This window comes from Cydia fagiglandana, chromosome 3 (assembly GCF_963556715.1).
Source record: "Cydia fagiglandana chromosome 3, ilCydFagi1.1, whole genome shotgun sequence".
NCBI classification, from domain to species: domain Eukaryota; kingdom Metazoa; phylum Arthropoda; class Insecta; order Lepidoptera; family Tortricidae; genus Cydia; species Cydia fagiglandana.
The window spans coordinates 8,283,802-8,309,455 of NC_085934.1; positions in this window are offsets into that span (position 1 = coordinate 8,283,802).

Here is a 25,654-nt window from a genome sequence, read left to right on the forward strand (position 1 = left end):
ATAAAAGTACACAATACAAACATGCCTAAGGACGGCGTCCAGAAAGAGGAGTCTTAATCTCTATCTAAAGTTCTACTTATTCAAAATCATTTGAGTACTTACCTAGTTTTTCCGTGAAAAGTCACTTACAAACATACAGACAGACAAATGTTGTTTTCCCATTTAGATATACCTAATGAATAATTAGTGTGGACTAGTGCAAGTAAACAAAATTAACTCTAAGTTTTCTTTTATGGTTGAATTTGATTCTTCGTTTGCCTGGGTGCATACCAAATAAATATTCGTACCAATAATGTACTCAAGTTCATAAATGTCAACCCAACCCATTTTCCATTTAAGATTTGATGCGCATCACTGACAGACAAGTATAAAGCAAATACTACACTATCATAATTAGATGATTTATTCCGAATTTCATGTTTCTATCGTCAGTGGTTTAGGATGCGAGTTATCTGCCAGTGACGTGGAAGACGATACTTACCTACTGTATTATTTGTCGCTTCGTAGTAAAATTGGTTTTCTATTTACAAAAGTCACATTTGATATTTTCTCTATTAATAGAAAAATGCATTATTCTTATTACCATATACATATTAAAATACTAGCTGTTGCCCGCGACTTCGTCCGCGTGGAATCTTATCTTCAACATTTTACATCTTTAGTACGTATAATTTTCATAAAGTTATAAGTTGTATGAAGTTTTAAGTCAAGTGGATTTTGATGTTGGTTGCTGAAATTACTTTTCTTGTATTCTCATAATAGGTAACTATGCCCTTATACAAAGATTCAAGTTCCGTACTCACAAAATATCTGATCTCCATACAAACTTTCAATCCCTTTCTCACCACCTTGGGGGATGATTTTCAAAAATGCTTGAATTAGTTTTCATGTTTTTGTTAATTTAATACCTTTTTTTGCAAAAAGTTGAAGTTCCTAGCTTAAAATTAAATTTACACCCTAAGACGAAATTTCATTCCCTTTTTAACCCCCTTAGGGGTTGAATTTCCAAAAACGTTGCAATTACTTTTTTTTGTAATCTGTTCATTTTTGTGTAATCATTAGTAAAGGATTCAAACTTTGAACCCTATTTTAATCCTGTTAGGGGATGAATTTTACAAATCGCTGAAATCACTTTTATTGTTTTCTAATAATATCCCCAAATACAAAGATTCAAATCCCGCGCTCGAAAAAATGTATGATAACCATACAAACTTTCAACCCCGTTTTCACCACCATATGGGATGAATTTTCAAAAACGTTGAAATAAGTTTTCTTGTATTTAATTTAATACCTTTTTACAAAGTTTTAAGTTCCTAGCTTCAAATAAAATTTGCACCTGATGACGAACTTTCATCCCCTTTTTAACCCCCTTAGGGGTTGAAATTCCAAAAACGTTGCAATAATTTTTTTTTGTAATCGGCTATTATGCCTTTATAAGAATTTTCAAAGCATTAGTAATGGATTCAAATTTTGAAACCCATTTTAACCCTGTTAGGGGATGAATTTTACAAAACGCTAAAATCACTTTTATTGTCTTTTAATAGTATCCTCAAATACAAAGATTCAAGTCCCGCGCTCGAAAACATGTTTGATATCCATACAAACTTTCAACCCCTTTTTCACCACCTTAGGGGATGAATTTTCAAAAACGCTGAAATTAGTTTTCTTGTATTTTAATATATCTTTTAATATATCCTAGCTCAGAAAACTTTAACCCCATACAAACTTTCATCCCCTTTTTAACCCTGTTAGGGGATGAATTTTACAAAACGCTTATATTTTTTTTATTGTCTTCTAATAATATCCTCAAATACAAAGAGTCAAGTCCCGCGCTCGAAAAAAATTTTGATATCCATACAAACTTTCAACCCCTTTTTCACCACCTTAGGGGTTGAATTTCAAAAACCGTTGCAATTACTATTTTTGTAATCGGCGATTATGCCTTTCTAAGAAGTTTCAAAGCATTTGAAATGGATTAAAATTTTCAACCCCTTTTGAACCCTGTTAGGGGAAGAATTTTACAAAACGCTGAAATTACTTTTCCTGTCTTCTAATAATATCCCTAAATACAAAGATTCAAGTCCACCACTCGAAAAATTTTTTGATTTGCATACAAACTTTCAACCCCTTTTTCACCACCTTAGGGGATGAATTTTCAAAAACGCTGAAATTAGTTTTCTTGTATTTTAATAATATGTCTTTTCGCGAAGTTTTAAATTCCTAGCTTAAAAAAAACTTTAACCTCATACAAACTTTCATCCCCTTTTTAACCCCCTTAGGGGTTGAATTTCTCAAAATCGCTTCTTATCTCTTATACACTTTATAAATTCAATCTGGTGTGCAAATTTCAACTTTCTGGCTTTTGTAGTTTCGGCTCTGCGTTGATGAATCAGTCAGTCAGTCAGTCAGTCAGGACACTTGCATTTATATATATAGATTTTGAAGCTGTGAATACCTACGTGTTATTTCTTATCGTCTTGCTTATCAACATAACAATCCTGTAATTTGAATTAAAATGTTTTTTACGTTTGCGAAATCACAAGCAAGTTTTCCATTAGCAAGAAGACAAGGACTAAGTTTTGTAAGAAGACAGCTGGAATTGTCTGCCCGACCCCGGGGTGACGTTAATGACGATTAAGAATGGCAATCCATTAAAATGAGATCAATTCATTTAATTAATGCAGATTATTCATTTTAGTTTAAGCTTATAGTTAACATAACTTAGAAAAACCTCTAGTTATTAAATTTAAGCAATATTCATGATAGAAAACGAGATGGGTAGCGAAAAATTAGGTAATTTTTATGCAAAGACACCATTTTTTTGATAAAATAATTGCTGTATCTCTAATAAAATACTGTTATCGAAATTGGCAGGGATGTCATCATCATAAATAAAATATATAGTTAAGTTCTATAAAGGCCGATTTTTAATTCGAGGTATTTCTCCAAGAAGCTAATCCCTATTATAAGCAATAAGAAAACGGTAAAAAATAAATCTTCAGATTATTTTCTCTTACTTTCTGACATGCTTAGTCTCTAAATGTTAATCTCCAGCAAAAAAGTCTGAACGGACAATACTTAAGTAACTTTGATAATTGCTCCCAATACAGATGTGACAATAAAAAAAAATACATTTATCGTACAAACCTCGGTAGGCACCGTATAATTATAAGCTATCTAAAAAAAATGTAATTAGTATCTGATAAATAAAACAAAACAAAACAGATTGTACTCCTCAAACGTTGACACTTATGTTCAACAACTTTAAAAAATTATGAAGTATTTAGACTCCCTATTTTTCATACAAAATAAATATTATCTTCAATGGACGCCATCGCCATGCCATATCATTGTGATTGACGTTGCTTGTCACGCCTTAAACATAACAAAATTCGCAATACATTGCGTCTTAGAATAAACTTTAAAGTGTATTAAAAATCAACCCACAAGTACCCGCATCTACCAATCAGCCACATCGCTGTCAATGTGGCACCACGGTGGACATTCTTGGCCACCATGGCCTCTCATGTGTTCGAAGCGCTGGCAGGATCCCCCGCCATGCCAGCATAAATGATGTCCTCCGTCGGGCTCTTGTTAGTGCCAAAGTACCTGCAGTCCTCGAGCCCAGCGGTCTGGCCAGGGATGACGGCAAGAGGCCCGACGGAATGACACTGGTGCCTTGGAGCATGGGTCGGCCGCTAGTTTGGGACGCTACCTGCGTTGATACCCTGGCACCGTCCCATGTTCCAAGCACCAAGGATTCTGCTGGCGCTGCGGCTTCCTCAGCCGAAAGCCTCAAGCGCCGCAAATATGCCGCTCTGGGAAGCAGCTACATATTTGCGGCGTTTGGTGTCGAAACTTTGGGGCCGTGGGGGCCAAGTGCGCGTCGACTGTACAAAGACTTGTCGGCGCGCTTAATAGAGGCTTCTGGTGACCAGAGGGCTGGCCACTATTTCGCCCAGCGTATTAGCATCGCTATACAGCGGGGAAATACGGCCAGCCTTCTGGGCACCTTGCCCGTTGACGGCGATCTGGGGCAAATTTTTTACCTATAGTTTTTGTAAGTTTTATTATGTTTGTTAATTTATTTCTTTGTTTCTATCAATAAAGACACCCACAAGTTATTTTTAAAAGTTGCTGAAGAAATGTTGGTCAGTCAGTATGAGGAGTACAGCCTACAGTTTAATTTTTTGCTCGTATTACAGGCCACACCCGGTAAAGTCAAAGTGAAGGAAAAGCGAAATAATAATTTAAGTTCGTTTGAAGTTTTCTATCAATGGTTACGTGGTTAGGCCCGCTGCTGCTGGTCTACGTCGAGGAATTCCTAGTTCCACAGATTGAACCGTTCTGTTCTTGCTCTTAAACTGTTCGTTTGGAAAGTATAAAAAGCCTAGGCAAAATATGGAAAAAATATGTGTGACGTTCCACGACAAAAGAAACCTTATGGCGGCTGGCGCTTAGGTACGTCGCACAGCGCCGCAATAATATTGGAGCGGCGTTAATAATAGCGTAAGCGCCAACCGCCATAAGGTACCTTTACCCATGGGACGTCACATATTTTATAATATGAAACAGCAGCTAATATAATAAATTATTAAAAAGCATTACGTGGAAATCGTGTCAGGTGTTTACTTATTTAAATAATATATTAAAAGCTTGGAGACGTTAAAGACAAAACGATAAGATTTACTTTTCTGACCTGCTATTTTATTAATTAGCTTAACATGTGAGATCAAACAAAATTGATTAAATATTCAAGTTTAATATTCAGTAGTTGAAAGTTGGAACATTTCACTATTCATTTTGATTTAAAATTAAGTACCTACTGTATCTTCTAAAAAAAATTAAAACCGGGCAAGTGCGAGTCGGACTCGCGCACGAAGGGTTCCGTACCATAATGCAAAAAAAAAAAACAAAAAAAGCAAAAAGAAAACGGTCACCCATCCAAGTACTGACCCCTCCCGACGTTGCTTAACTTTGGTCAAAAATCACGTTTGTTGTATGGGAGCCCCATTTAAATCTTTATTTTATTCTGTTTTTAGTATTTGTTGTTATAGCGGCAACAGAAATACATCATCTGTGAAAATTTCAACTGTCTACCTATCACGGTTCGTGAGATACAGCCTGGTGACAGACGGACGGACGGACGGACGGACGGACGGACAGCGAAGTCTTAGTAATAGGGTCCCGTTTTACCCTTTGGGTACGGAACCCTAAAAATATATTAAGTTTTTCATTAATGATGTGGATTTCTGTTTTTACGTGGTTTTATAAATATCATAATAATATATTTTTGGGTTGTATTCGAAATCTAATACGACAAATTTTAATTAAACAAAGACATAAAATATTAATACAACAAATAAAAACGCTAAACAAATAAATTTATAAGGATATTCAAAACTGGATCAGTTACTTTAAGCTATGCAGCGTGGGCGTAAGATTTGAGCGGTAAACAACCCAAAATCTGGTGTTAATATTTTCATATGGATCTGGATTTATTATAATTGCCTCTCGGTATGCAGCTGTTTTCCTGCCCAAGTAAGGATTGAGCGAGTCCCGAAATCTTTTATTTGGCCAAGGCCATAAGCGGGCACGAGAATTGTCCGTAAATGGGCATCCTCAGATTAAAAGAGTTACAGACGTAATGAAAGTTTTTAGTGCTGAATCAGCTATGGTAAATTGAAATTAATAGGTTTAGATGCGATCGCCACAGATTGTGGTATTACAGGGTTGTCCAAAAATACGTTGTAAGTAAATTATTTTACTGGAATACCTATGTTGTTGATAATTTTAAGAAGCGTTTGTTAATCAAAGCTAATGGAGAATATTTTGAAGAATCTTGATTTTCTACAGCCTGTTTAATTTCCTGTAATCTAAGTTTTATTAACTGTTTAATTTCCTGTTTGCTTATTGGGTTAACATTACGTCACATACCCATTAATATTTCAAAAATCGGTCCGTTTCAAGTCTTAATGTATTTACTAGGTATAATAATTAGTCAAGGAAGCAATAACCTTTTGACAGATGTCTTATAAACGTCAGGCCGTCTTCGACATCGATAAAAACGTCAAGTGAATGATCTAAACTCCCATTAATTACACACATATATTTGTTTAAAACGTTATTTTATTGTTGCAGCTAGTTGACAAATGACAAATTATAAGATACTGATTCATACAATCTTAAGACAAATCAGTGCGGACTGTTCTATAGTGAGAAGAAGATGAAGAGAAGAGTAAGAAGTGTTCTATAGTGTTCCCATTGACCATTCTACGCATTATCTGGGCCAAATATATGCCATGAAAGGAAATCACACGAAAACTAGGCTATATTTTCACTACTTAGACGCCAAAGAAAAACTTTACAAGGTTAAAGTCGGCTAGATGATATAAAAAAACTGGTCAAGTGCGAGTCGGACTCGCGTTTCAAGGGTTCCGTACATCACTCAATTTTCAAAATATTTTTGTACGTGAAACGTGACGTGAGTGAAATGTCTTGAAAAACCCGAATGGGTCAATCAAAAACCAGATGTAACATGAAGTTTTCTGGCGTGGTGGCATATCTCTACATCTCTGAAGATTAAATGCCGAACAATAGTACCTACAAGTGTCCAAATGCGTAGAGCTGAAAACTCGAGCGTCCGACGGGTCGCGCTTCCTACAACTTCCGAAAGTGTTTTAAAAGCGAAGGCCGAAGAGAGATAATACCTACAGGGCGACCAAAAAATAAGTGTATTCCCGTAGCCAAGGAGGTTTTGGGATTATACTGAGCAACTTTTAGTATGGGACCAACCCCGAAATCGCGAAAATAGAAGTATCCTCCCATAGAAAACGGACCAGCCAAAATGTATGAAACAGTCAAATTTTTCTTCGCGATTTCAAGGTTGCACGTTGGCAACGGGAATACACTTAGTATATTTTTTAGCCACCCTGTATACCTACTGCTTTTTAAAACACGTAACAATAGTAACCCAATCAATCAGTACAGTCAGCAGCAGAAGTTGCTAGGCGGGAGAGTGGTTTAAAATGATCTGGACGCGACTTTATAGTTAAGACAATAAGAGCATGTCAGGGTAATTTTGAACACCTCGGCCGCTTAGCAACTTCTGCTGTTGACTGTACTACAAGTACCATTGCGACTATGTGCCAGATACAGCCTAGTCGCATTTTTTGTCTTCAGTCCGACTCTCGCTTGAAGCTAAAGGCACGCCTCTTTGGGGAGCTTCGGGCCTTCGGCCTTATGCGGATATCGGCCTAGGGCCTTCGCAATAGCTGTCTACATCACGTTTCACTTAAACCATTGCGGCTGTGTCCCTAAAAAAACGTTAACCGCATTTTTGTTCTTAAATCCGACTCACGCTTGACTCTAGATTTCTGATAGGTTTTCCTGACATCTTTAGGTAAAGGACTATTTTGTGTATTTTTTTCAGAATTTTAGACCCAGTAGTTTCGGAGATAGAGGGGGGGGAATGGTCATTTTTTGTCTATTTTCTTGAATAACTTCTAAACGTTTTATCGTAAATTTATAAGAAAAATATATTTGAGATTCTCAAAATGAGCTCTTTCGTTTGATATGTAACACGATATAGTTTTCAAAACTTTGTTTTTTAATTTTATCGTTTACCCCCCAAAAGTAGCCCCTATGTTTAAAATTCATTTGTTGACGTTACATATCCGTCTTTGGGTCACAGACTTACATATGTGTACCAAATTTCAACTTAATTGGTCCGGTAGTTTCGGAGCAAATTGGCTGTGACAGACGGACAGACGGACAGACAGACGCACGAGTGATCCTATAAGGGTTCCGTTTTTTCCTTTTGAGGTACGGAACCCTAAAAATCACGAAAACGTCTCATTTTCATACATTTTATATCGTTACTCTGCATAACATATTAGGAGTACTTACCTATAATTTTACTTCGGTATAAAATATTTACAGTCGAGAGAGTCAATAGGTATACCCGAGAGACAAGCAAAATTTTAAATAGAGGTATATTTTTTTAGAGTAAGTAGTTGTGATAGAAGTTAAAAAAACACACGCTACGACCATATCTCCCATCACGCGCCATATCTTTTATTTCTTTCTAATTTCGTAGGTTTAAGCTCCGTCTAAAATGTATCCACACAAGCTCCTAAAACGATGTGAGAGATCCTGCAATAAAATATACAATGAATAATGGAATATACCTACATATATGTAGTTTATTTCGGGGAAATATAGGCTGACAATAATGATGTTTACAGTACCTAGGACAGTAAAGTTTCTCATTGACAAGGAACTAAAGGACCATATAATAAAAACGTAAATCAACCCAGAACAATCAATAACTGCGTTAGACGAAGCTTCAAGTTACTAATTGATTCGAATAAGCCATTAAGCCCAGATGATGGATGCCTTCGGAGCATTAATGCCTCGAAATGTACATATTAAAACAACACACATTATCTAACTTCCAGTAATATTAATATTAATTGTTAGTTCAATGAAGACTAATTCACTTCTGTCTTAAATATCTGTCTACTTTAAAAGAGGGTATTCCTGTTGTAGGTTATTAGTCTTACATATATGTGCCTACATAGTTATATAAGTAATTACTTAGTGTGTGCTCATGTGTTAGATTTATACCATAAAGTAAGAGATGATAAAGATAGACATTTTGCAGACGCAAGTGGTCCAGCAACATAAAGATTAGGGTAGTAACACATGTGGTAGTAATACACCACGTATCATAAATACGTAATCTGGTTGGCTAAGTCTGCCAATTTATAAAAGTATTTTCAAAAGCTTTACTCATCTTATTTTTGATAGACAATAACTAGCGTAAGAACTCTTTATTTTTCTTTTCAAGTTATCTTTGCCTATGCTCCAGTAGAAACCATGTCTCATGTACCTATTACGTCATCTCTCTTGTCAGTTAACTAAGCAAACGTGCAGTTACATTTTGAATAACTGGGCCTTAATACAGTCATGTGCAATACTAAACTGGGATCGGATTAGAGACAATTGAATCACGTTAAGTGCTGCACAAATCCAAGATGATCACCGCAGCACGGCTCGAGGGATTTGCGTTCCTCAATAGACCAGCTAAGTAACACTCGGACAATGCCTGCTGATTTAGTGTTCAAATTGCATTTATCATTACTACTCTCAAACGCTTCTGTGTTCGAAATACATGCGCGTCCTTTCGCGTCCAATGACGGTCCTAGTACAGTTTCTTCAAAATAAATTTGGTTATGTTTTGGTTATATGCATAAGATTGGCCACCTGTTTCGTATTTTGCATGAATTAAATCAACGATAAATTTGCTGAAGCGGTTCCACGAATATCTAACCAAGATTATTGCAATAGGCTACATTTCTACTAGTCAAATCAGCTTCTTTTTTAGAACTGTCAAAACGATTTGCTAATATGGAATTTATATGAAAACGAATGTAGTGACGTCACGGTAAACTCACCTACTTTTTATATTTCAATCCGATTTATTAAATACAAATTGTGTTTAAAAATAGCTGCTATCTATGTTTTTCTAATAATTATCTAGTGCTATATTTCGTGCACGCTTTGAAATAATTTATTTTAAGTACAGGAAACATCCCTATTGGGTTCTTTCCTGTACATAAAATAATTTATTTCACACTGTACACGTAATAAAGTACCAGATAATTATTAGAAAAACATAGATAGCAGTTATTTTTGAACACAATTTCTATTTAATAAATCGAATTTAAATATATAATCTGTCAAGCCACTTTCGACAGTAGTACAAAGCGGCAAATTTAAAAAATGTAGGCGCTAAGTGTAATCTTCCCATAGAAAAATTGAATTTCGCGCCTTTATCTAATGACAAAGTTGTTTAACCGGCTATAAAAAGTAGGTGAGTTGACTGTGACATCCCTATAGATATTCGTTTTCATATAAATTCCATATTAGCAAATCGTTTTGACAGTTCTAAAAAAGTAGCTGATTTGACTAGTAGGAAAGTAGCCAATTTTGGTATTCTCCTCACACTTTTACCCCCGACATCCTGTACCGACCTTTACACAGAATCTCCCCCAATATTTATCAACATGTTACCGAAAACCGCCGGCACGGCATAGCGTTCGCGCTGCAAATAACAGATAAGCACGTACCCTGGCCGCAGATCCGTGCCTCACGAAATAAATGCGTGATTTATAGTTTCAGTGTATAAATAGACCAATCAACTAAGAATTTTTACCGCTAAGATGGCAAATAAAAACACAGCTTTATTTATCATACGTTATGATACATCAGAAACAGCTGAAAAAACGGTAACTCGATAATACCTAAGAGCAAACCAATCAATGCAAATTTATTGCACATGAAATATTAAAGTTACTTGCCATTTATAATAAAATTATCGGTAGAAACTAAAAAGCCATAAATAAGGTGACAAACATTTCATTTAATACTCTCATCAAGTCATCATTAACATATCGAATTGATGTCTTATAATATAATATAGTTTTATTTAATTTGAAAAAAGTTGTATTTAATGTTAAGTTAGTTGATTAAGTACTAAGTTATTTCTTTTTTATAAGCTAGTTCATTTATTTATTTTTCTTCTTAGGCTGGGTCATTTATAACATGAATATAAAAGTAAAATACAAAAACACATAAAAAACAATAAAAAATAAGTATAAACACATTATAAAAAACCTAACCTAGGGTGCCGCCAGCCTTATAAGTATTATTATTTTTGAATTTATATGTTTATTTAATAAAAGCATTATTTACTAATATATAAAAAATAATACTTTGAACAATTTTATACAAATGGTGAAAAACAAAAACAATAAACGGGTTTTCTCATGAGAAATTCTCTTTGAAATTCGATTTACAACCCTCACTCGCGAAACCCGCATCGTGAACAAACTCGCAAGACGGAATTAGATTGTATTCCGATAAAAGTAGTTTCTGATATTCTGATACCTACTCGCTTACCGCAGTAGGTAATCAACTCATTGATTGGACTAAAAACCAACGCGGAACCATCGCCGAGTTAGCAATGTCAGCCAGGAATCCAGACCGAAGGATAGTGGAGAAACAATGTCGTTTGTAGGACGAAGCATTAGAGGGTCCATCGTGACCTGTTGTGATAACATCCTCTTACATCAACACATACCTACATAATTATCGTCGCTATTTGGAATCTCGAGGGCTATTCAATAATGCTTTAGATAAGAGCGTTCGATACCATCGTATAATCATACCATTTTACCAATACCAAGATTTGTTGCAATAATTTGACTATTTTTTACAAATTAATCGTATTTTAAATAGCCCCGTACGATTATCCGTTTTTGTAATTTACTGTTATAATAAAAAGTTAGGTACCTACCTATCGAAAAAATTATATTTTTTTCAACTAAGTACGAGTATGTGTGGATATCTACATGAAACTTAAGCGCGTGAATAAAGCATATAAACATAAAGACGCCATTCATGGAAATAATAACACAATTCTAGTTGAACTAGTGATGATTCACAACAGGAATTTAATCATTTTGCATACAAACTTCCTATTATATGGACCATTATCATCATTCATTACCTACTGGATTACATGTACAACTTAGCACAATGCTAATACATATTAATAATTACAGAGAGCGAAATAAATAGGTACCTACTTTAGTTCACATAATGGACATGATATAAAAAAAACCGGGCAAGTGCGAGTCGGACTCGCGCACGAAGGGTTCCGTACCATAATGCAAAAAAAGGCAAAAAAAAACGGTCACCCATCCAAGTACTGACCACGCCCGAAGTTGCTTAACTTTGGTCAAAAATCACGTTTGCTGTATGGGAGCCCCACTTAAATCTTTATTTTATTCTGTTTTTAGTATTTGTTGTTATAGCGGCAACAGAAGTACATCATCTGTGAAAATTTCAACTGTCTAGCTATCACGGTTCGTGAGATACAGCCTGGTGACAGACAGACGGACGGACAGACGGACGGACGGACGGATGGACGGACGGACGGACGGACGGACGGACGGACGGACGGACGGACAGCGAAGTCTTAGTAATAGGGTCCCGTTTTACCCTTTGGGTACGGAACCCTAAAAATATCTTGAATTATGTTTTGAATTAATCGTTCGCACTTAATCATTCGTAGAGAATTGATTAATATCTTATGGCTTAAAGATAGGGAATAACGCTACTGGTTTTTTCTATTTGTACGCTAGAGCTTAAATCTTTACAAAAGCTAGGTGTTTATTTAAGTATGTTTCGAGGTAATGAGGTATTGGTGCTAATGCTAATACAATCACTCAATTGATCATTTCCGTTTGACTTCAAAAGGTAGAAAGTAAATGAAGACTAATATCTAAGTGTCTATCAAACTTGTTAGTTCTTCTTTACTTATATTGGTTTTCTTTAAAAGAAAGTCAAGCGCTCCTTTTAGCAACTAAAAGAGGACCAAAACAAACCATACATGTATTCACCGGTAGAACCTGCACATGTATCTAGTCGCAAATGTTTGCTCGATCTCGGGAGCACATACAGAAACCACTTAGCTAAATGGCTCGTCATTCTATAAGAATAATATTCATGATTTTCCCTAAAATATTAAGTTTTGTATTTCCACAACGTCTGTCGGTGGCATTACCATCAATCATTTTGCAGTCAACTCTTAAACAGCAGAATTACTTTTGAGCATTTCTGATGCTTTTGTGTGATAAGGTTGAGAAATGATCTCACTCCTCGAAATGTAAAACATCTCACCTCGTAAACTTTGCGCTTTGATATATCAATAAATGAGATCTTAATTAAAGTACGCGAGTTCAGCTCAGTATAATTTGCATAGGATTGATGTGTCGGCACTTCATCTATCAGCTAAGTAGCTGAAAAAAAACTAGTCTACAATAGTTCAAAGGAAAATTGAGAAAATAATTATAGATGGTTAGATAGGAGTTAGAACAAGAAAAGTCTGCAGCGATTTTGACAGCCCTGGCAGTGCCAGTGTTATTTTAAACGTCAAACTTCTATGAAATTATGATGTATAAATAACACTAGCACTGCGTGGGCTCTCGAAATCGTTGCAGACTTTTCTTGGTCTAAGTAACTCTAGTGCTGCTATGTTATATTTAGTTAAGATGTGTCACATAAATTAAGAATTAAATAGTTCATAAAATACCCATAAAAAGATTCTTCGTTAGTTACTCGTGATATACCTAGCGGTAAATCGGGAGAAATCAACTCATATCATTGCACCCTTAAATCTAACCCCACAATAACCTATATGTTAACCCCCGTACAATCTCGATGTCACTACCGCCAGCCGCATCCAGACGAGTTTCCTAATATATAATTAATGTCTTGTAAGCACAACTATCTCGGGGCGAGAAAGCCAGTGGCGTCTGACATATCCAATTAACATGGCTTCCGGTTGCTGGTGGGTTCCAGCCAGTGCCAACTGCGAGTCTATTTGACGTTTCCTTTTAGCGCCAGTTCTGATTTGGTTAAGGATTCACACATGCTTATTACTAATTCAGGACTAATATGGAGCACAAATAATTAATCATTCATAAATTAAGGTTTACGCTTTGATATGTAGGTAATTGTTCATTACATATTCGGAAACGCGGCGTGGCGCAAAAACAAAGTCAACAGAAATGAATATTAACAACAAAGTATCTCGCTGATTATGGCAATGTCCTGTATGAGTACCTAATGGCCAAAATAATCGAATATATACGCAGAAATAAAATCTGATGATTTCATCGAAATTATCGCACGAAAGCAAATAACTGATTTAGGCAAGTAGCACTGGCTACGCGACAAAACTATGTATAGGCATGTCGCAGCGAATAATTTGCCTTTCCTTTTTCTTCACATGCAGACGTGTAGACTCAACCCCGTCAGTCCCGGAAAGCCTATTTTATATATTCCACAATTTTCATCCTGGTTTATCTAAGTAACTACAAGCAGTTTCTATAGAATTAATAATACTTACGTCACCATAGATTAGACAATATTTTAAAAAAGTTTGTTTTATTATATTGAGTAGCAAAATCAATCAATAAATATATATTCGGTAGTTCATCATATTTCTATTAAATATTTAATATCACGCTGTTTTATGACACCTGATTGACATCTATTGACCATTAGAACGACTTACTATCCTTTGAATCCATTTAAAATAGATTTAATTATGAAAATGTATGTTTAAACATAATCTTATGTTTAGCAAAGTAGATTTAACAGGACTACAAATTAGATAATTAAATAAAATGATGAAATTGATAGAGAGACATCTGACTTCAAAAACAGTTAAATATATTAAAACAAGATTCCTAAGTGATTGCATATTTCGTAAACAATTAAGCTCGAAATGCAACACAGTTCTTGAAACAGTCCAAATGTAAATAGTCCAGCTTACCTAAAGTTGGGTTGTTTGACTGCGCCACCACTGGACGTTGGCCAGCTATAATTATGTTCATTTATCTTAAAAAATTGCATTACCTACTGTCATTTCACCTCACCGGCTCTTTACATTAATTTGTTTCAATTAAAACATTAAACACTTACTTATATACTTAAATAAATTAACATATAAGATAACTAAATGAAACAATTTCACTCAAATACTCGGATACTTATAGGGTATGTGACCAAGTAACAGAAAGAGCCTAATATTAATTCACCTACACGTTACATTACACAGTTATTCGATTTTGTATTGCTAAGTTAAGTTGTAGTCATCCTTCTTACTACATACATAGCGCTTTTACGGTTGCATCTTAACAGGGTCTGCTCTTGGTTAAGTTATGAAGTAGTCCATAACCTCTTTCACAGAATAGTCTTATAATATTATTAGCACGAACACCTACAGAATTATAGAATATAGGTAGCTAACTTTATCAAGGACAGAAACCTCCACCTTACTCTAATTAAATCGCATGTGTCAAGGATATGCTTATGTTACAGCCCGTTTACTTAAGTTTTGCATACGAAATTAGATTGTACAAGTCATATGTACTTGGGTATACCAGTAATGTTAGTATTACAGGTATGGCGTACGATAACTATGCATATTGTATGTTAAAGTGTATACATATTCTGTATATTCTGCCCACTATGCAATGGCGATCATTACATTTCATTCATTCATTCATTCATTACAACGGCATTAATTTTTCATTTCATGGAAATAGAGTGAAAAACCTTAAAAATTATTGAGGCAGTCAGCTATGCACCAATAGTGAGCCTTTCTTCCCTATTTTACCCTTAAAAAGTTTTAATGTGGCTGGCCACTGGAAGAAGAGATCGTGGAACTCAGCACAGTCACTAAATGTGATGGCTGGACAATGAATACTTGGCTGACAATCAGTAACAAAGGGGCCGCGGTTAATGAAAAAATAAATATTTATTATTACATTTTATTCTTCACAAAAATTAATCTGAACTAAAATTTGTACAGTAATATCATAAATTGGTCAATTTATGGGCAAAGTAGACGATTTTGAACACAGAAATGTCATTTAGAGGCTGACTACTGAAGCCTTTAGAGCACCAAGCTAAGTTGACAGCGATTTCAATAGCACAGACTGTGCAAGCAGCAACAGCAAAGTCAAAATATGAAATTATGACGTTCACAATAAGACTTGTGTGTTTTTTTTCTATACTTACCTCTTTTGTTGTCGTCGTAAGGTATGTAATTTGTCTGCGTTTTAATCTGTCGCCTTTAACGGTATTATCATTGCGACTTGTTCTCAGCCTTCCCGACAAAATATATTCAGTAATCAGTTAGTTTCAAAATAACTTTAACTTTAATAGTTTTACCTATTGAAATGGTCGCTCGTGTACCTAGCAGACTATGTCTAGGCACCGGACAGTAGCCGCTCCACCACTGTCGGTAAATTATTTATGCACTCATCACCATAAAGCTGGTTATGATGTAACATTCCGGCTGATGCATAATGGTTTATGACGCGGCGGTTGTCTATGCCCTAATGGAGAATGCATAGAGATTACACTACATTTCAAATTCGTTTATAAACCCAAAATGTATTGTTTCTTTAAAATTTAATTTATATGTATAATGGTCTTAACGCCTCAAGCCATTATACCATTCAACCATTATTGGGCTAAACAAAAGCAATTTGGCGCTGGAATGTAGAGAGTGGGCATGGCAATATCATAAATGTACCAAATCTTCCCTTCCAACCAGTGTAATGATTTCTAGCCTTTGTACATATCTTTAATAGAAATCGTTGGAGAGTGTTTTGAGAACTTACTAATCCCACCAAAAACATAAATGTAAAAAAGGAGAGCCAAGTTCAATACAAAAATTATGCTTGGCTGTGGGGCTCGCCGCAAAAAGAATGGAGATCTAAATGAGTGCCACTGCCAAGTTCTATGCAAAATCCAAATATGTATTTATAGGAACAAAATAACATTATAAACAAGTATTAAACTCTATTTCTTTGCTTTATTGGATACCTATAACAATTGCTGTTATTTAAATAAATGTGAGATCTTAAAGTAGGTTAGATTTGACTTGGCCAGTTTTCATTATATCAATCATTTTATATATATTGTAATTCTGATAAAACCTGGCCAAGCCAAATCTAACCTACTTTAAGATCTCACATTTTTTTAAATAACAGCAATTGTTATAGGTATCCAATAAAGCAAAGAAATAGAGTTTAATACTTGTTTATAATGTTATTTTGTTCCTATAAATACATATTTGGATTTTGCATAGAACTTGGCAGTGGCACTCATTTAGATCTCCATTCTTTTTGCGGCGAGCCCCACAGCCAAGCATAATTTTTGTATTGAACTTGGCTCTCCTTTTTTACATTTATGTTTTTGGTGGGATATCAATACTTTTTGTAAAGAAAACTAGGCAGGTATTGAGATTTAATGTTTTTTCTTGTGTTTCCGCTGTATGGGTTTTACTTCTGTTCTTTGTTTAATTATGTGGTACCGCGCGCCGCCGACGACACACCGTTGGCCGGTTGTTTAGAGCGTATTAAAAGTTTTTTGTATGGGGACACCACTTATTTTTTTGACTAAACATTATTTTAATATAGCAAATATAATAATACACATATTGGGGTAGTTTCAAATATCTGCTTGTAACGGTTCCAACGCTACAATAAAAAAATATTTTTTTGTATGGGGACCCCCCCTATTTTTTAACTTTTTTTTATTTTTTGATTTTTTCCTACGCTTACACACAATAACCGAGCTGGATTCCAAATTTCATCCTTCTAGGTCATCTGGAAGTAGGTTAGGTTTAGGTACTTATATCAGTCCCAATAAAAAATGGTTTTTTTGTATGGGGACCCCCCCTATTTTCAAACTTTATTTTATTTTTAGATTTTTTCCTACGGTTACACACAATAACCGACCTGGATTCCAAATTTCATCCTTCTAGGTCATCTGGAAGTAGGTTAGGTTTAGGTACTATAAGTCATAAGTCAGTCTTAAAATTTACGACTTTTTGACCTTCATACCTTTATAACCGTTTGAGCTAGCTTCATGAAATTTGGGCTTCTAGATATCCTTATGGATATAACTAAACACACGTAGTTTTATGTGTTTACGTCAAAGATGTTTTGAGTTATAGAAGGGTCAAAAGTGGCACCAAGTGGTTCGTGTAATATTACACTCGGCGCTGGCTAGCCAGTTCCTTTGCTTGAACTTGGCTTGACACGCTGCCGCGTGTCTAGATTAAAACAATTTATAGTAAGGAACGCATCGATTATGCGTAAGATGAATTAGTAGGAGCCCGATTCATTTTTTAAATACCATGTTTTTTTTTTCAAATTACTTAGTTAAACACAATAAAATAAAATAAGGCAAGAAAACAAAATTCAATTCAACTGTACCTTAAACATTTTGGTCATTTTGATCTCTTGATATCATTTGCCCGTGAACCTCGCTGGATAGTGGATACTAATATTATGTATATATGTATTTGTGCGAGCATGTTCGAATTTCGTTCCAGTTAATCACATGCTAGCTAATGACAATGACAGCCTTCACGGTCAATTTTGACGTAAGTCTCTGTAGAGGTCATATTCGGAAGGCGACTGCAGCAACGTTATTGCTGCACCGTTGACGCGGGCGGTGATACACCTTGGTCCTCCAGCCGAGACTCAGCCAGACAACATACTCGATGCAACGCAATTCGAATTTGGTACTAAAAAAACCTAGTTAACCGCTAAAAGTTAAATAATTTACAGGCACATTGTCTTTAGGTACCAGCCCAAAATGTAAGTTGAGAAAGAGTACTGAAACATATATGTAAAGTTACCTATCCGATAGCTTAAGTCTCAAACCTTTTAACTCAAGTGAGGAGTGTCTTTTCAAAAGGACCTATTTTTATATGGCGTTCATAGAAAAATAAGCCTTTTTCAAAAGACTCTCCTCAAGTGTAGAGTTAAGAGAGTTAATTTCTTAAGCACCATGTTGTCAACTAAACTAAAATTTAAATTCATTATTAATTTTGCCTGACAACGGGTCTACTCTCAACATTACCGCCTTTATAACAAACAAAACCGTGTTCCAAGTAAACAGGGGCTTAATTTAATTTAAGCACATCACGTAACATCGAACGTATTTAATAGGTGTTACGTAATTATCGACGAAGGCAGATAGAATTCGGGATAAAGACATAAATCAAAGAATGGTAAACAGGCGGAAACCCAAAGGGTATTCCATATTAATTAACGTCGGGCGCGGCGGCGACGAAGACAAATGCCAGAAGCTTCCGTAATGTATTTTTCCGGGCCGGTCGGGTCGGGAACAAATGATAATCGGCAAAGAATGAAGTCAACATTAATGAGTTTCGATTAATTATAGTTCCTGAACTGCCTCGCTAATGGGTCGCGTAATGTGATAGTGACATCGGCTGGCGCTGATGGTTTGTAGATACTGTGTGGACAGTTTATTCCGTGGATTTGTCAAGATGGCATCCCAAATTTTTCTTGCAAATCCAACGAGAGGTTCTGAAATAATGCCCATTACTACAAATAAATCCATCTCAGCCAAAAAGTATTTTAGAGACGGTTGCTGATAGTGTAACATCTAGGTACTTTTTATAGTTTCAATAGGTTTATACGATCAGTTAGTTCGGGATCTTGTTAAGGAAGACACAAAATATCCATATTATATTTTAATATACCAAAATATAGTTCACTCAAAATATTATTCGTGATGTTAGGGTACTTGGGGTAAAAACACTTAATACAGAATTGCCTACAACACCACTGACCTATTAGGTTCGTTATCAGTATTGCTTTAAAATAGGGTTGAACGTGACAAGAATCAGTCGCGAGGGTGAATGCTGACTATTGGGTTATCACATCTACCTCGCGGCGAGGCGTAGGCCGCAAGAAACGACAAATTGAATTATTAGAGCGAAAAATTCTATAATAACGTAAAACAATAACCTGATTGATGACACGATCATTCCTTCATCTCTTTCTTACAATAGGTAAATGAAATGCCAAAGACACTGTTGTATTATTAATCTAGAATAGCAGGATTATAATTTGAAATATCTAATCTGTGGTGCAAAGTTTAGCATAGACAGACAGTCGGGCGTGATGGATGGCCGGGGGGAATGCGGATGACGCGGACTTTCCCGCACTCCAGAGGGAACAATCCAACCGCTTACCACGGGCGAGTCGAGGAGTTTAGACGACCCAATATATGAATAATCTTTGATTAAGCTGGGTTGTTATAGAACCCGAGTTCGTGATACACTAGTTCGTGCGAGAACTCAAATCAACTGCACATGCGGAACGGAAACAAACAAACCATTGGTTGATCAGTTAACTGGACCTGTTTCCGAAGATAGTGTCTGAAAACGTTTGTAATATTAAGTGGTACTTCCAAGGTAGTCAGTATTACTGCCACTTTTATCTTATTGTCTACTATCTTAGCGCTTCCCCGATTTCAGGATCCACTTCGCAATCCTAAACCTGTCCCAAGATTGCGTGAACGCAGTAGTTTTTACTGAAACTATACTCTCTAAACTTAAAAATTAAAAACGTTTCTTGTAGCTATAATGGGGCTATTCATAAATTACGTCATTTCAAATTAGGGGGGGGTCTGGATGTGTCTTGAAGCTTGATTTTTGGATGATTATAGGGGGGGGGGGGGGTCAAAAATCGTCAAAAATCGATGACGTAATTTATGGACAGCCCCGATGTTAGACTATATGAAAATGAAAAAAAAAGTATTCAATTAGTAGGTAAGTAGAGTTAGACCAAGATAAGTCTGCAACGAATTTGATTGCACACGCAGTGCAAGTGTTATTTTAAACGTCAAACTTCTATGAAATTATGATAACACTTGCACTGCGTATGCTATCAAAATCGTTGCAGACTTTTCTTGGTCTAACTCTGTAAGAAATTATGTATCAACAACATGATGAATGCATGGATCGAACTATTGTAAATTAAATGACGTAGCTATCACACAAGAAGTCAAACCTTCAGAAGAAGAGCAGTCAAACCTTCTCATATTCTACCAAGTCCCTAACGCTGCTGCAGTCGCAGCTCAATTTAATTGTAACTTCAACTCAACTTCAAGCCACTAAAACTTTTGTCTACGGGCCAGACTTAGTTGTACTGTACTCAATTTATTAATTCGATAAAAATGATGTCCCACTTTTATAGATCGCTGTGTTTTATGATCTCTGTGCTCATATCACTCGTATCATACGATTTTTGTTACATTGCCGACCATTGAGGTTACATCAATTCAGCCGACCGATCAAATAACGCAATGTAATGAAACTCGCATGCGAGTTCTCGCAACGTCTAAATGAACCCTTAGGATATAGTGTACAACAAGGTGTGTAAAAAGTTGCCATGCCCTGTATTATGAGAACATGTACAGGAATGAGTTTTCGAATGCACCTCCAGTGGATAAGCTAAACGCGCTATTGTGCTGTTGAAAATTTTTGCATGATATGAACATGCAATAGCGAGTGATGGATGACCGAAGAAATGTGCATGACGTGGAGTTTCTCACAGCCTTCAGTTGAGCTACAGAAACTAAACAGTCCAATATTGGATTCACACCGACTCTATATTTGTTAAGTTTCATTTTCAAAAAAAATAATAATTTAAGTAAGTACCTTCGAGGAGCTGAGAACAAGGCGAAGCTTTTTTACACGTTTTAGTACCTACCTACCTACCTTAGTACCTGTTTCGTATGTTTATAAGTAAATTTTAAGAGAATAGTGTGACATACCTGTGGTCAAAATAAATACAGAAAATTGTGTGAAAATATGTTCTATTACGTCAATATCTAAAAAGGAATATGGGAACTACGCTTGTAGGTACGGAGAAGGGGTCGTCCGTTCCTTTTAAGCAAAATTCTTGGTCTGAAACAAACTCGCTTTAAAAGAAAATGTGTAAAACAAATATATGAGAGCGCGATGAACTGATAACATATCAATTATATTCAATGAAATACAAATTGAATAGCCGAATGTGAGGCCCTGATTCTGAATGATTTCATTTTTACTGTGGTCCAATTTAAGCCAGTAAAGACAAATGGAACGCTGCCAGTGCATTGTTTAGGACAGTATCTTGGATTGACAAATTAAATTTATCAGAAAATATAAAGCAATATTTTGAAACTTTGTTCATTTCGTGACACAAATTGATTAATTGAATACAACCGGTTTACACTGTTGTCTTGGTTTACGTTTATTAACGACATTAACGTAAAACTTTGCTTAATTGTCGCCCTAGTTAGATACAATATTTTCTAGGCTCTTAGTAATTTTCTGGGTTCCATACCCAGGATTGAAAAGACAAGAGAAGAAGGGAGACCTAGAATCACTTATCTCAGCCAAATAAAAAATAATGCGTCGTATGTGGAAATTAAAAGACTGGCACAAGAAAGAAATGATTGGCGATTGCTCCACCGACAAGAGCAAAGCTCTTAAGTTATGATGATGACATACCCATAGGACGCCAACTAGAACCCTAGATAATAACTTAAGTCTCCGCTGTTCGTCTCTCATAAACCAATAGACAAATCAAAGTTTTGCGGGTCGTCTACCTAACTTAATTTATTTATTAATTTCAAAAACTAATCAATGGACGTGATTTTTTTCAGCGTCTGTTTTCGTGTTTTATAAATAAATAAAATAAAATAAATATTATAGGACATTCTTACACAGATTGACTAAGTCCCACAGTAAGCTCAAGAAGGCTTGTGTTGTGAGTACTCAGACAACGATATATATAATATACAAATACATACTTAAATACATAGAAAACACCCATGACTCAGGAACAAACATCTGTATCATCATACAAATAAATGCCCTTACTGGGATTCGAACCCAGGACCATCGGCTTCGCAGGCAGGGTCACTACCCACTAGGCCAGACCGGTCGTCGGTTTTATGAAACTACGAAACCCTTCATTTGACATGGTCTGAAGTAAAAAGTACCATTTGATGAGGTGGGACAGGTGATGATGACTAGAACGGAACGCCTTAGCGAACCATATCACGCATATTATGTCACGTTTGGCGATAATGTCTACTTCTTTAATAAATAATAATTTTGTTACTTTTTGTCAAGATCCAATTCTGATGATGAGTTCCATGAAGAATTCTTATAAGCATATAGCGGTTATTGTATTTCTATCGAGGTTTATTTAATAACAACAAAAATGTAAACTACATTTCTATCTACAAATACAATGCTATTTGATGAACTTGTGACTTGTAATAATTAAGTAAAGTATAGATGACCATGATCGTGGGTGTATACCTAATTCTAATGGTTTCACATCATGAAGTCATTTTTTTAAGATTATACTGTACACTTACGAATAGTTAACTAACTTTAACTTTTTTTTTAAACTGTAAGTATCAACAATTGTACATTAACAGAATTTTACCAATACAGGATGTAACTCAACCCCATTTATACCAATTTTGGTATCCCATTAAACATTTGTAAAATACAATTATAATTAAATATTCTATTTCTAGTTATTCCTTCACAAATATTACCAAAGCGGTTCTCATTGCAAAGCAATTTCATTGAAATCTGACATCCTATTATATCAATAAGTCATAAACAGAGATCCCGAATCGCAGTCGCCATAATCGGCTTACTAAAGTGCCTATTAAGTATTAATAGCACTGCGCCGTGTTTGTTGTTCTGCTGCTATAATAGCCGCTATAAAATATTACCTAAATCGTAATCAGGATACTAAGAAAATATAATTTATTAATAGGCACTTCTTTTAACGTTATTTTTTTATTTTTAGGTAATGATCTCGCCCTCGGGTAATGAGATAATATTAGACTTGTGCCTAACACCTAATATTTTTAATTAAACACAAAAATAGCAACTTGTATTAACTACGGCAAGATTAGGTTTCGTTTAAATAAAAAAATGATTGTAGACATTTATAAAGTTCTTTTTATAGTTTTGTGGACCTTTTTACTTAACTGGGTAATTCTTATTCTTATGCATTTTTTGTGTAACACGTAAGAATAGCATGTATTTTTGTGAAAATAGGTAAACTCTATATCAATATACTTAGCAATTTACCTCTAGTTTTAGGTCAACCTAAATGTATTGTCCTAAGAGTATTAGAAACATAAAAAAATAATTACAAGTGCGAAATGTCACACACCGTGTAGTGTGACTTCCCCAGATTTTGTGATATTAGATTTTTTTTTGAAAAAATATAAAGTGATTTTGAAATAATTTATATCAAATATAAAACACTAATCCTTGTTCTACAACACTGTTTAAAAGTTGTATGGATTTATAACGATTTTATATAATTCTAAACAACATACATTTTGTGATTAGTTTTCGCGTCACCACCGCGCGTGGTAATATAAACATGCGGTACTCGGTAGGAAATTATCTTTACTACTGGCAGCCTTATTTAAGTTTTTTTAGAACAACAACACTGTATTGTTGTCAGGTTTACAAATGTCTGAAGGGAGAAGTTTTGTCGAAAATGATTTATTTGTGTTCATTTGAAAAAACGGTCAACCTTAACGCGTCACCGCCGTGTTAGAGTTTTAAAAGTAAGTTGCAGTTTCACGTTATTGTTTGTAACGTAAGATATACCTCATACATTGCAGTTAACATTTGGAAAATCAAAGGAAATGTTAATGTATTATCGAACATGTTCCAAATTATCACTACCGTGGCCTCAAAAATCTGTCACCAAATTTCTTTTGGACACAATTTAAGAATCACCCAACTACAGTTATATTTGAATCAAAGTGTTAATCTGTCGACCCGAAGCTCATCTGTCCGTTTAAGTAAGATACTAACTTGGATAACATCCTTTGATCTGCTGTCACCTGGCAGCAGTTTGTCAATTCGTCTATATAAGTAAATAAATATACACAATAAACTTTGGGTACATAATACACGGTGTCTTCAATAATGAGGTTACGAATGCCAGGATCGAAGTTAAAACTCTTGCTAGAAAGGTACGTTACAATAAACTACACATTAATTTCCTTTTTTGTTTCCCGATTTAGTTTTGCATTATGTTAGCTCTAATAAAATAAAGGTGCGGCGTGTATTTCGAGGTTCACATAAAATAATCCTTTACATTAAAGCTTAGTCCTTCCGCTAAGCTCCTGAGTAATGTTTATTTTTTTTAAGTTTCCGCAACAGCCAAGGCTCTCACGTGAACGAACCAAAACAAGACTTTGTTTTCCCAAGTCCCAGTCGTTAATTTCCTAATTACTGTTTCAAAATAAAAGCCTGTTTTTGCTGTCCCATTCGTCCCTTCCGCGCGAAGCTGGGCACAATCCGGACCGGAAGGTTAATGGAAGAAAAATTACGCTGTACAAATTTGCATAACATTTTTCTCTGTCTCTCGCCGAAATTAAGTCCTCTGGCCCTGCATTCACGGCTTTGTTTAAATTACTGGAGTGAATTCCGTGATTCCTCTTGTAATATTCAATTTTGCCGCTTCTCGCTTGGCGCGTTCGTGTTCTTCCTTATTAGTTCTGTATTTAACTTTTTGTATATTATTGTGCAGCTTCATGAATTCTCGTTACGTATTAATAATAATAACAGGGTATGACGAAAAATTGGTGGAACATAAACGACTTTTGTGGTAAGTTGAAAGAATAAGTGCAAGTGAAATAAGTAGGTAAGTACTTCAGCCAGCCAGTAAGTTATTGTAAATTCTAACTTTCCTGTATACCTATTACGTTATTTAAATTATAGTTTGTGCCTATACGTTTGTTTTTAGCTGTCTTTTAATAAGTTTTACATTGAAATAGGCAGTGATAATAAATATCCGAGAGAATTTCACAGGAAGTTATCGATATAGTCGACCGAGTTGAAACTGGCGTAGGTCCGTGGGGAAATTTACAATCTTGGCCTCCGCTAACAAAGTTTTCAACTAAAATCCTATTGTGCTCCGTGACATGGGAAACCGAGGCACTTGATAATTCCGACGTTACCTTGTCGTTAACCGCAACCATTTCAATCGAGTGCTGCATTAAAATAATTATTTACTTACCTACCAAGTAAATAGTTAATGTTAAACTTTTATGGGCTCATTGTAGTGTGGTGGTACAGACAGTCAAGAATGTTAATAATTTGTTATTGTCTCTTAAAGTTGTTTTTGTCATAGGCATA